This window comes from Crinia signifera, chromosome 2 (assembly GCF_055691185.1).
Source record: "Crinia signifera chromosome 2, ASM5569118v1, whole genome shotgun sequence".
Classification (NCBI taxonomy): domain Eukaryota; kingdom Metazoa; phylum Chordata; class Amphibia; order Anura; family Myobatrachidae; genus Crinia; species Crinia signifera.
In genome coordinates this window covers 33,813,178-33,822,328 of record NC_139218.1, presented here as the reverse complement: position 1 = coordinate 33,822,328, position 9,151 = coordinate 33,813,178, and the positions used below count along the sequence as shown (strand labels likewise).

Genomic DNA, 9,151 nt, shown 5'->3' with positions numbered 1-9,151 from the left:
GGTTTTAATTTCTCCTGAATAGCTGCTTTAATGAATTACACAGTTATTCGGTAGAGTAGTTCATTGTTTAGAAATGCATGTCATTTTACTGTTACACTCAAAGCGGTATAATAGTAGGTTGTCATTTTATAAAACTAATGGCTTGTGTTACAGCCTGGAGAAAAAAGAGTTTGATTAAAAGCCTGTGGAGGGATAGAGGCAAATAATATCCCAAAGAAATATAAAACCCACAGCAAAAACACTTAGAAAGTCCATAAAACCTCTGGAATATATCCTAGCCTAGAGACATTCCACTTATAGTTTCGCACTGAACTTATGAGAATGAATGTAATACTTCAGAAAGCTTTTTTTTTTAAATGAATTGACACTAGAGTTTGCCACTAGGTGGCAGTAATATTCTGTTTTTAAACTTTTTGTAACTTTTTTTTACTTTCGAATGTGAACAATATGCTATGTGGTTTTTGGTCGAATATAAATATTGATCAATAACAATTGTATGTTTTGTATAACGGCTTTTTATGGGTTTCCATTTAATTAATAACATATTAATAATAATGACCAATATATGTTACTATTATCAGTAAACATTTCATTCCTGTTTCTGCTGTACTTTTAATGTGGTTATCGAAAGAACCTTTCACCTCCTTTGAAGCAGTTACATATTCGCAGCTAAAACATTTTTGCAAGAAAGAGAAAAATAAACTTTTTTTTTTTACCGCCTGCCAGAAGTGCAGTTGTAAGGAAATTTAAAAGCTCAGACTGTTATCTTTTCAAACTGAATTGATTGGCAGAAATGTCCAGCACACAATCGGATAGATTAGAAACACCTTGAAATAAGTGATTATCACAAACATCAATGCATGGTTTAAATGCAACGTATCAAGTCTGAAAAGCCAGATAATAAGCCTTATAATAAAACTGTATATATATATATATATATATATATATATATATATATATATATATATATATATATATATATATATATTAATAAAACTGTATATATATATATATATAAATATATATATGTAATCCTGCTCGAAGCAATAGCTTCGAAAGCTAGTTTGATACCTTTTGTGTTTGTGCATGTGTGAGAAAGAGATGTAATTTCACTCTCTGCCAGACAGATGGCAGTGTTTCAGAGACTCTTGGACACTAGACATATATATAAATCTGAATAGTCACTTTGTGGCAAGCTGCAGCAGCACCCCAGAGAGGACTACTTAACTGTGAGTGCACTGTGATATATATATATATATATATATATATATATATATATATATACTGTACATCCTGATGAAGAACCACTATTAAAAAGGTTTGAAACGTTGAATTACTGCCTCTGAGAAAATTATTTGGGTGAGTGCCGCCGTCTGGACGCATGTCTATTGTGGCTGGTCGAGGAAGTGCTGCTCCCCTCTGGAATATATATATATATATATAGTCTATCTCCAGTGCCCTCCTGGAATGTAGGTTGTTGTAGCCTGTAATGCAGCGGGTGGTTGGCGGCACTCGGAACAAAAAGCAGACCACACACTAGGTGTAAACCACCTAGTGTGTGGTCTGCTTTTTGTTCCAAGTGCCGCAAACCCCCCGCTATATATATATATATATATATATATATATATATATATATATATATAACAAGGTAAGTAGGTGCGGCACTCAGCTTTCTCACCCAAATAAGGAAATGACGACACGACACGTCGACTTGGTCCTGCCGTCATTTCCTTATTTGGATGAGAAAGCTGAGTGCCGCACCTACTTACCTTGTGAACATGCTTACCTGAAGCTGTGGGGCACCGATGAAAGCTTCCAGTGCAACGGGAGTGCCGGTCCACCTGGATCTCCATATATATATATATATATATATATATTGCAATTGGTTGAATAGAGGTAAGCGACAGTAAATACCTGTATACTACACAAAATACTTTTTATAATAAAAAAGGTTTATTTTACATATAGAAGGGTGCACAATAGCACTAAAAATGGAGAACAGACAAAAATGCAATTTACATAGAAAAAACCGAAGTAAAAAATGCGAGATTATTTCTAAAAAGGCCTACAGGTGATGTCGCTAAAAAATGGGGAGGGAAATATAAAAATGGTCTAAAAGTAGAGGACTTATCTTAGTGGAGGAGTCAGAAGGCACTACCCAACGCGTTTCGTCTAGGAGACTTCTTCAAGGGGTGAGGGAGAGATGTGCCTGGGGCTCTATTTATACCATGTATGCCTAATGCACATGGTTATGAGGTCACATCCTGTGGGATGTGTCCTCCGTTTTTATATTTATGGTTTTATGCATAATTTTCATCTATTACTATAATAGCTTAAGGGCTTAATATTGGCTGACTCACATTGATAAAAAGCGCAGGGAAAACAACATTAGAATATGAGAAAAAAATAGATTTGTAATTGGGGGATGCGCGTCCCCACTTCCGGTGGGTGGACGTCACTTCCGCCCCGTTTCCTGTGTGCGTGTAGTTCAATAAGCTGGACGGCTTCCGCCCTTCCTTGGCGGAAGTATCGCGTTGCCACACTTCCGGTTGATTGCGCTTTGCGGGGAATGGCTGTGGCGGCTGTCCATCATGCTCAGGCTTGCGTTCTCAGGCTGACTTGGCTCTAGCAAGATTTTTGACTCTGTTCGGTGGCCATTTTGCCGGGGACCTTTGTGGACTTTTGTATTGAAAAGCGGCCATCTTTATGGATCTCAGTACATGAATTGAAGTTCACTGTGTTTTATTCATGTTTTCCTTCATAGCGATTTCGTATGGGACATGGGGATATAAAATATATTGTATTAGTATTTGCACATTTGCATATTTGTACATGTTAATTAGTTTCATGTGACTTGATGACAATAATAAATATATATATATATATATAGTGAATTTAAGAGATATCATATATAGCAGCAAGAATTAACTGGGATAAAAAATATTTGAGGTAGAGAGTTATATGGCAGTACTCATGATATAGCAGCAAAAGATATAGCAGCAAAAAATATATATACACAATAGCAGCATAATTATTAAAGTGCTTAAGTGTTAGATGACCTTTATAAGGCAATAATAATAATAATAATAAGAATAAAGAGTTGGATGACCTTTATATAGCAGTAATAATAATAAGAAGAAAAGGACAAGTTATATACATAGATGTTATATATAATTATTCAAAAGAGGTGCTAAAAAATAGGGTGTGAGTGATCTTGTGATTATACTTTATTTCTTATATTTAAATGTTACAATAGGTGTCTATATAAGACCTTTCTAAAATATATGTTTATGGACGATAGGTGGTTAAGTGATGGGTAACAGACAAATAGGTGAGACTTGTAGAGGATGAGCAAGAGGGTGAGCGTGCCCAGGGGTAAAATGTGTGTGAACTGAGCTTTGGTATTTTTGGGTTGTCCTTATCACGAGATTTTTTGCTTCCTTCATTACAGAACCTGTTCTTCTCAGGTAGTCCCCTGTCCTGATACTGGACAGGCCCAAACACTGCTTGGCTGCCAAGATCGGACGAGATTGGGCATTGCCAGTGTGGTGTGACTGTAATGTTTTTTTCCTCTCAAACCTGGATACCTCTCGGACCCGAGTACCTATTTGCTCAGAAAGTGAAATAAGTGTATAAGAGAATGGGGATACAAAAAGATAAACATAAGAAGGGGGGGGGGGAGGGGTGCATTTGTGTGGAAGGAATACAGGGGGATAAGGTTCCTCTCACAGGAGGGTTACAGGACCTTTACAGGAACGGAGCAATTTCGTATCCCTCATTTAAACCACTGGGATGTAGTGTCTGGAGCTGGAATATCCAGTACATTTCCCTTTGGGATAGTTTTTTCGCCAGATCGCCTCCTCTTTCCCCCAGCTGGACATGTTCAATAGCTTTAAATGTCATATCTTCTGGGTTAGATTTGTGGGTTGTTAGAAAATGTCTAGGGACTGCATGATTGTCCAGTTTGTTTTTGATGCTCCTTACGTGTTCTTGGATCCTAATTTTCAGTGGGCGCTTGGTCTTTCCTATATATTTCTTTCCACACGTACATTCTAGTAGATTGATGACAGAAGTGGAGTTGCAATTCATGAAGTCCTTGATCTGGAACTCGTTGTTGTCCCCGGTGTCTGTAAAATGTTTTCTATTTGGGTGGAGGTACTTGCAAATGACACATTTCCCACATTTGTAGGATCCTTTACATTTGGGTAGTTTTGTGGAGGGTTTGGATGTTTTGAGCATGCTCGGTGCTAGTATGTCCTTTAGGTTTTTCGACTTCCTGTAAACGATGTCAGGTTTTGGGGGTAGGATCTCTTTTAGGATTGGGTCCATCAGTAGGATCCCCCAGTGATTTTGTATGGATTTTTTGATCGTGTTTTCATGTCTATTGTATGTAGTGATGAATGCTACCGATTCTTTCTTTTCCTCTTCCTTTATTTTGTACGTTAGTAGTGATGTGCGGTTCGTGTTTCTTGTTTTTTCTGCTGCTTTTTCGATGAGGCCCGCTGGGTATTCTTTTTCCATAAATCTCTGGCCATACAGGGTTAGTTGTTCTTCCATGTCTTCCTGTTTGCTACAATTGCGTTTAATCCTGTGGAATTGAGAATATGGGATATTTTCTTTCCATCTTTTTAAATGATTGCTTTTGTGGTGTAAGTAGCTGTTTTTGTCCACACTTTTGACGAAGTTCTTTGTTATCACTTTGTTGTTCTCGTGTGTCAGGATCAGGTCAAGGAATTCTATGGATTCTTGCTGTATGTTGGAGGTGAATTTAAGGTTCAAATCATTTTTGTCCAGGTCTTTAAAAAATTCTTGGAATTGTGAGTTTGTTCCGTCCCAGATAATTAAAATATCGTCTATATACCGTTTATATAGTATTATGGCACTCTTAAAAACTTGGTTATTGTAAATATAAAAGTTTTCCCAGTGTCCCATAAAAAGGTTTGCAAAACTAGGCGCAAAGATAGTCCCCATTGCTGTTCCGCATTGCTGTAAGTAAAATTGATCTTGGAATTTAAAATAGTTATGGTGCAGGATAAAAAGCATTACATCGCAGATAAAATTCCTATGTTCCGGTGAAAGTGAGGCATCTTCTTCTAGGTATCCTTTGCAGGCTTCTACTCCTTTGTGGTGTTCGATACAAGTATATAATGACTGAACATCTATGGTTACCCATTTGTAGGTCTCCTTCCATTCGAAGTCTTCCATCGTGTTCAGCACTGCTGTCGTGTCTTTTAGATATGAAGGTAGGCATTTCACATATTTATTCAAAAAAATATCCACATACTGAGACAGGTTGGAGGTTAATGAATCGATACCTGCCACAATAGGTCTTCCGGGTGGGTTAGTAATACACTTATGGATCTTTGGTAAAAAGTAAAAAATTGGGGTAATGGGGTCTGATCTTAATAAATATTGATACTCGTCTTTTGTTAAAATATTGGTTCTGAGACCTTGTAGCAGAAGAGTGCGTAGTTCTTCAATGTATGTATCTTTTGGATCAATCATGAGTTTACTGTACGAGTTTTCATCTGCCAGGAGCCTTTCTGCTTCTCTTACATAGGCTTCCCGGTCCATAAGGACCATACCCCCCCCCTTTGTCAGCAGGTTTTAATATCAGGTCTTTGTTTTTCTGTAATTTCTTCAATGCCTCCCTTTCAGAGTTTGTTAGATTTGTAGTTTTTATTGGTGCTTGCTCTGTATCACATAGATCCTTTTTTACCAGGTCATAAAATATGTTGATGTTGGACCCCTTCGATTCTATTGGGTAGTATTTAGATGTCGGTTTCAGACCTGATTTAGATCTATTCTCAAAGTTTGATGTTATAGCGTCTTCTTTTCTCAGGAAGTGCCTCTTCAATGTGAGTTTTCGAACAAACTTGTTTAGGTCGATGTATGTCTCAAACCTGTTCATATTGCTTGTGGGTGCAAAAGAGAGTCCCTTTCCCAGAAGGGAAACTTCTGGGGCTGTAAGTACGTGTTTTGATAGGTTAAAGATGCCTTTGTTGGTAGCCATATTTGCGATGTCTTGCTTCGTTATGCCGCTCTTTTTTTGGGATCTCTGCCTCCCGCTTCCCCGTTTTCCTCTTCGTCTGGTAGTCTTCTTTTTAGGGGGGAAGCTTGTTTTACGTTTTCTTCCAAGACCACTCTCCAATCTTCCTTCCTTCTTGTTCCTGTGCTCTGGGACAAAAAGGAAGACGACGATGCGGCGGACGGTTCTTGTTCTCCATTTGATCTTAATCTTTGTAGAGCTGTAAATCTATTGGTGGTCCTTAATGGTACATTGGCCCTTATTCTGGTTGGTGCGGCCAGAGCCGCACACGGGGCTCCGGCCGCACAAACCAATCCCCGCCCACCCTACGGATCGCCACGGCCGTCCGTACACGGACGGCTGGCGATCCGCATAAAAATGGTGGAGGCTACGCCTCCACCATGGTGGGAGCTGCTCCCTGCATTCGATGGTCGTCGACCATCGAAGGCAGGTCCGCACGCCGCGGCAGCTCCCGCAAGCTGAGACCACACGGACAATCGTCCGTGTGGTAGCTTGTATGGGGGCTGAAAGCTGACATCCGGCGACGTCAGCTTTCCGCCCCCATGAGTTGCGTCATGGCCTCATTACCATGCATACGCCCCGCGTTTGCATGGGAACGCCCATGAAACGCGGGGCGTACACATAGGGAAATGAGGGCATGATGCCTCTCACGCCCCTATACGCCCCCTTTGCGGCGGACGAAATACGTCTGCGGCGAAGGGGGCTGCACATGCGCAGATTCACCTCTGCGCATGTGCAGTGTAAAAACATCGGCGGTACGGCCGCACGCGGGCCGTACCGAGCCGATCAGAATAAGGGCCATTGTTAGGTGAGTCGTAGCTTTTCCGTCTTATTGATGTTTTCTTTTGTGCAATTTGTGTATATATATATATATATATATATATATATATACATTTATATATATATAAATATATATATATATATATATATATATATATATATATATATATATATATATATATATATATATATATATATATACAATATCTCCAAATAGATCAAATAGAAAATAATGAAAATATATTTTTGTTTAACTATTTCGATATTTTTGCGTTTTTGCTTGAAATATACAGTATTGGAGTGATTTTGATAATAATAATAATAATAATAATAATAATAATAATAATATTTCTTCTAGAAACAGGAAGTAAATCAGTGAAATAAAATTGAATAACATAACCAGCGCTGCCATCAAAAATCCAGGACAGATAAAATAGGCAGGGTCTCCTGTTATGGCTTCTGATTGGCTGCCAGTCCAAAAGCTTCAATTAACTTGCAACCGGCACCGATTGATGGACTATCTTCATGGACACCTGCCAATGCCCCAGTTGTAGTGCGCTTGCAGCTTGTCACCAATTGAAAAATGGGTCCCCTTGCTGCCACGGCCCGAGAATGGAGTCCATGCAGTCCACCCCCTGATGGCGGCCCTGATCATAACCACCTGAAGACCAGCCTACGGAAGCGTCTATAGTATAAACCATGTAACACATTATAACATTAGTGAGGAGATGTTTTATATCTTGCAGAGGGATAAAGTGTAGAAATCAATTCTTTAGCACATGTCTAGGAAATGACAGAAACAATGTGTACACTTTATCTGATGGTAAGGATGGGTTTTCATTGACTTATCATTATGCCTCGGTGGAGCATATGAACTGATGGAGTGTGTCCATTGTTTCTGCAGCTGTGACAATGGAGTTTTGTTCATAACAATGTTATGGGATATGGGTCATAAGGTTGACCACTGAATGTCGACAGGGTGAAAGGTCACTGGACGGTCAAAAGGTCAACATTATTATTCACATTTTTTGTCCCGAATGTCGAAATGGACACTGTCAATGTGTATGGCTCCCAATATCTGAAAACAGCAAAACAGTCGCTGACACAAGTTGCTGTAGTTGAATCGGTTTGATTTCAACAATTTGACCAGCAGTTTTTGTCCATTTTACTGGGTTTGTGAGTAAATTGCTGATTTTCATTTGCTCCCATCTGGTACCAGATTTTCAGTCCAACCAAATAGGGATGCCAAATCCCGAGGCATTTTTTCAATCCCAGGGAAGCTGCATATCCATTTGTCCACACAATTTGATCACCTTCATGGAGGTTGAGATACTGTATGTGTCATGAGAATTTTTCATAATTTACTCAAGGTCCGTGAATGAAATGGGTTGGGAGTAACAGACCAGATCGGAACTGAAAATCTGATAGTCAAGCAGGAGATATCCATGAAATCTCTTGTTTCCTTTATCATGAATGGCACGTTAACGTTTTCTTCTACAGTATTTTTGATTAAGGAATAATGAATGGATCTTATGGAGCTGCAGGTGGTGCATCTTTGGAGTTAATTAAATTCAGTTCCTAACAGAAAAAGATGGGCGATTAAAGGTGGCCACACATCTACAGATTGATCGTCAGATCTGGCTAGTTGGAACAAAAACTGGTAATATCTGAATGACAGTTTTGGCAGGTTTCCACCATTTCAAAGCAAATGGTCAACTGTCATTTGCTCTCATCCATTACCAGGTTTCTGTTCCAACCAGCCAGATCTGACAATACATCTGTAGATGTATGGCCACCTTAAGTCAAAAGGACAATTTTCACTCTTTACTAGCTGAGATGAAACATTTTCAGTATTATCAGTAATTTTGGTTTGGGTAATACATTTTAGTTGTTTCTAATCTAAAAGAAATGCCAATGAGTTCTACCAGTGGCAAGTACTCCATCATGTCTTCTTTCTACATCTTAAATTATTTTTTTTACTTTATAATTCATAAGGGGGAGCAAAACCCCAAAAGTTAGAAGTTCAAGACTTTAAAGCTGGGACCTGTATGCTCCCCCTGGGGGTACGCTGCATACCGATTGGAGGTACTTGAAAATAATATTGGTAATGGTGGAAGAAGAGTAAGAAGTCTCCTGTTGCCATGGAGATGAACCTTGGTGCGTCACTTCCGGTTCCGTCTGCAGCATCATCAGCATCTCCTCGGGCTTTTCCCTGAGCGGCAGCAGCACTGCCCTCAGACTTCAGCGTTCATCTGCCCCACACTAACACGGGTGGAAGAAGCAGCAACATTAGTTGGGAACAGGCATTATTGGGAACCCCCG

General features: G+C 39.3%; 1 pseudogene; it reads right to left on the bottom strand.

The window, feature by feature from the left end:
- Nucleotides 1–3,442: 3,442 nt before the first annotated feature.
- On the bottom strand, nucleotides 3,443–3,562 carry LOC146060823 (5S ribosomal RNA; annotated as a pseudogene).
- Between the last annotated feature and the right edge of the window lie 5,589 nt (nucleotides 3,563–9,151).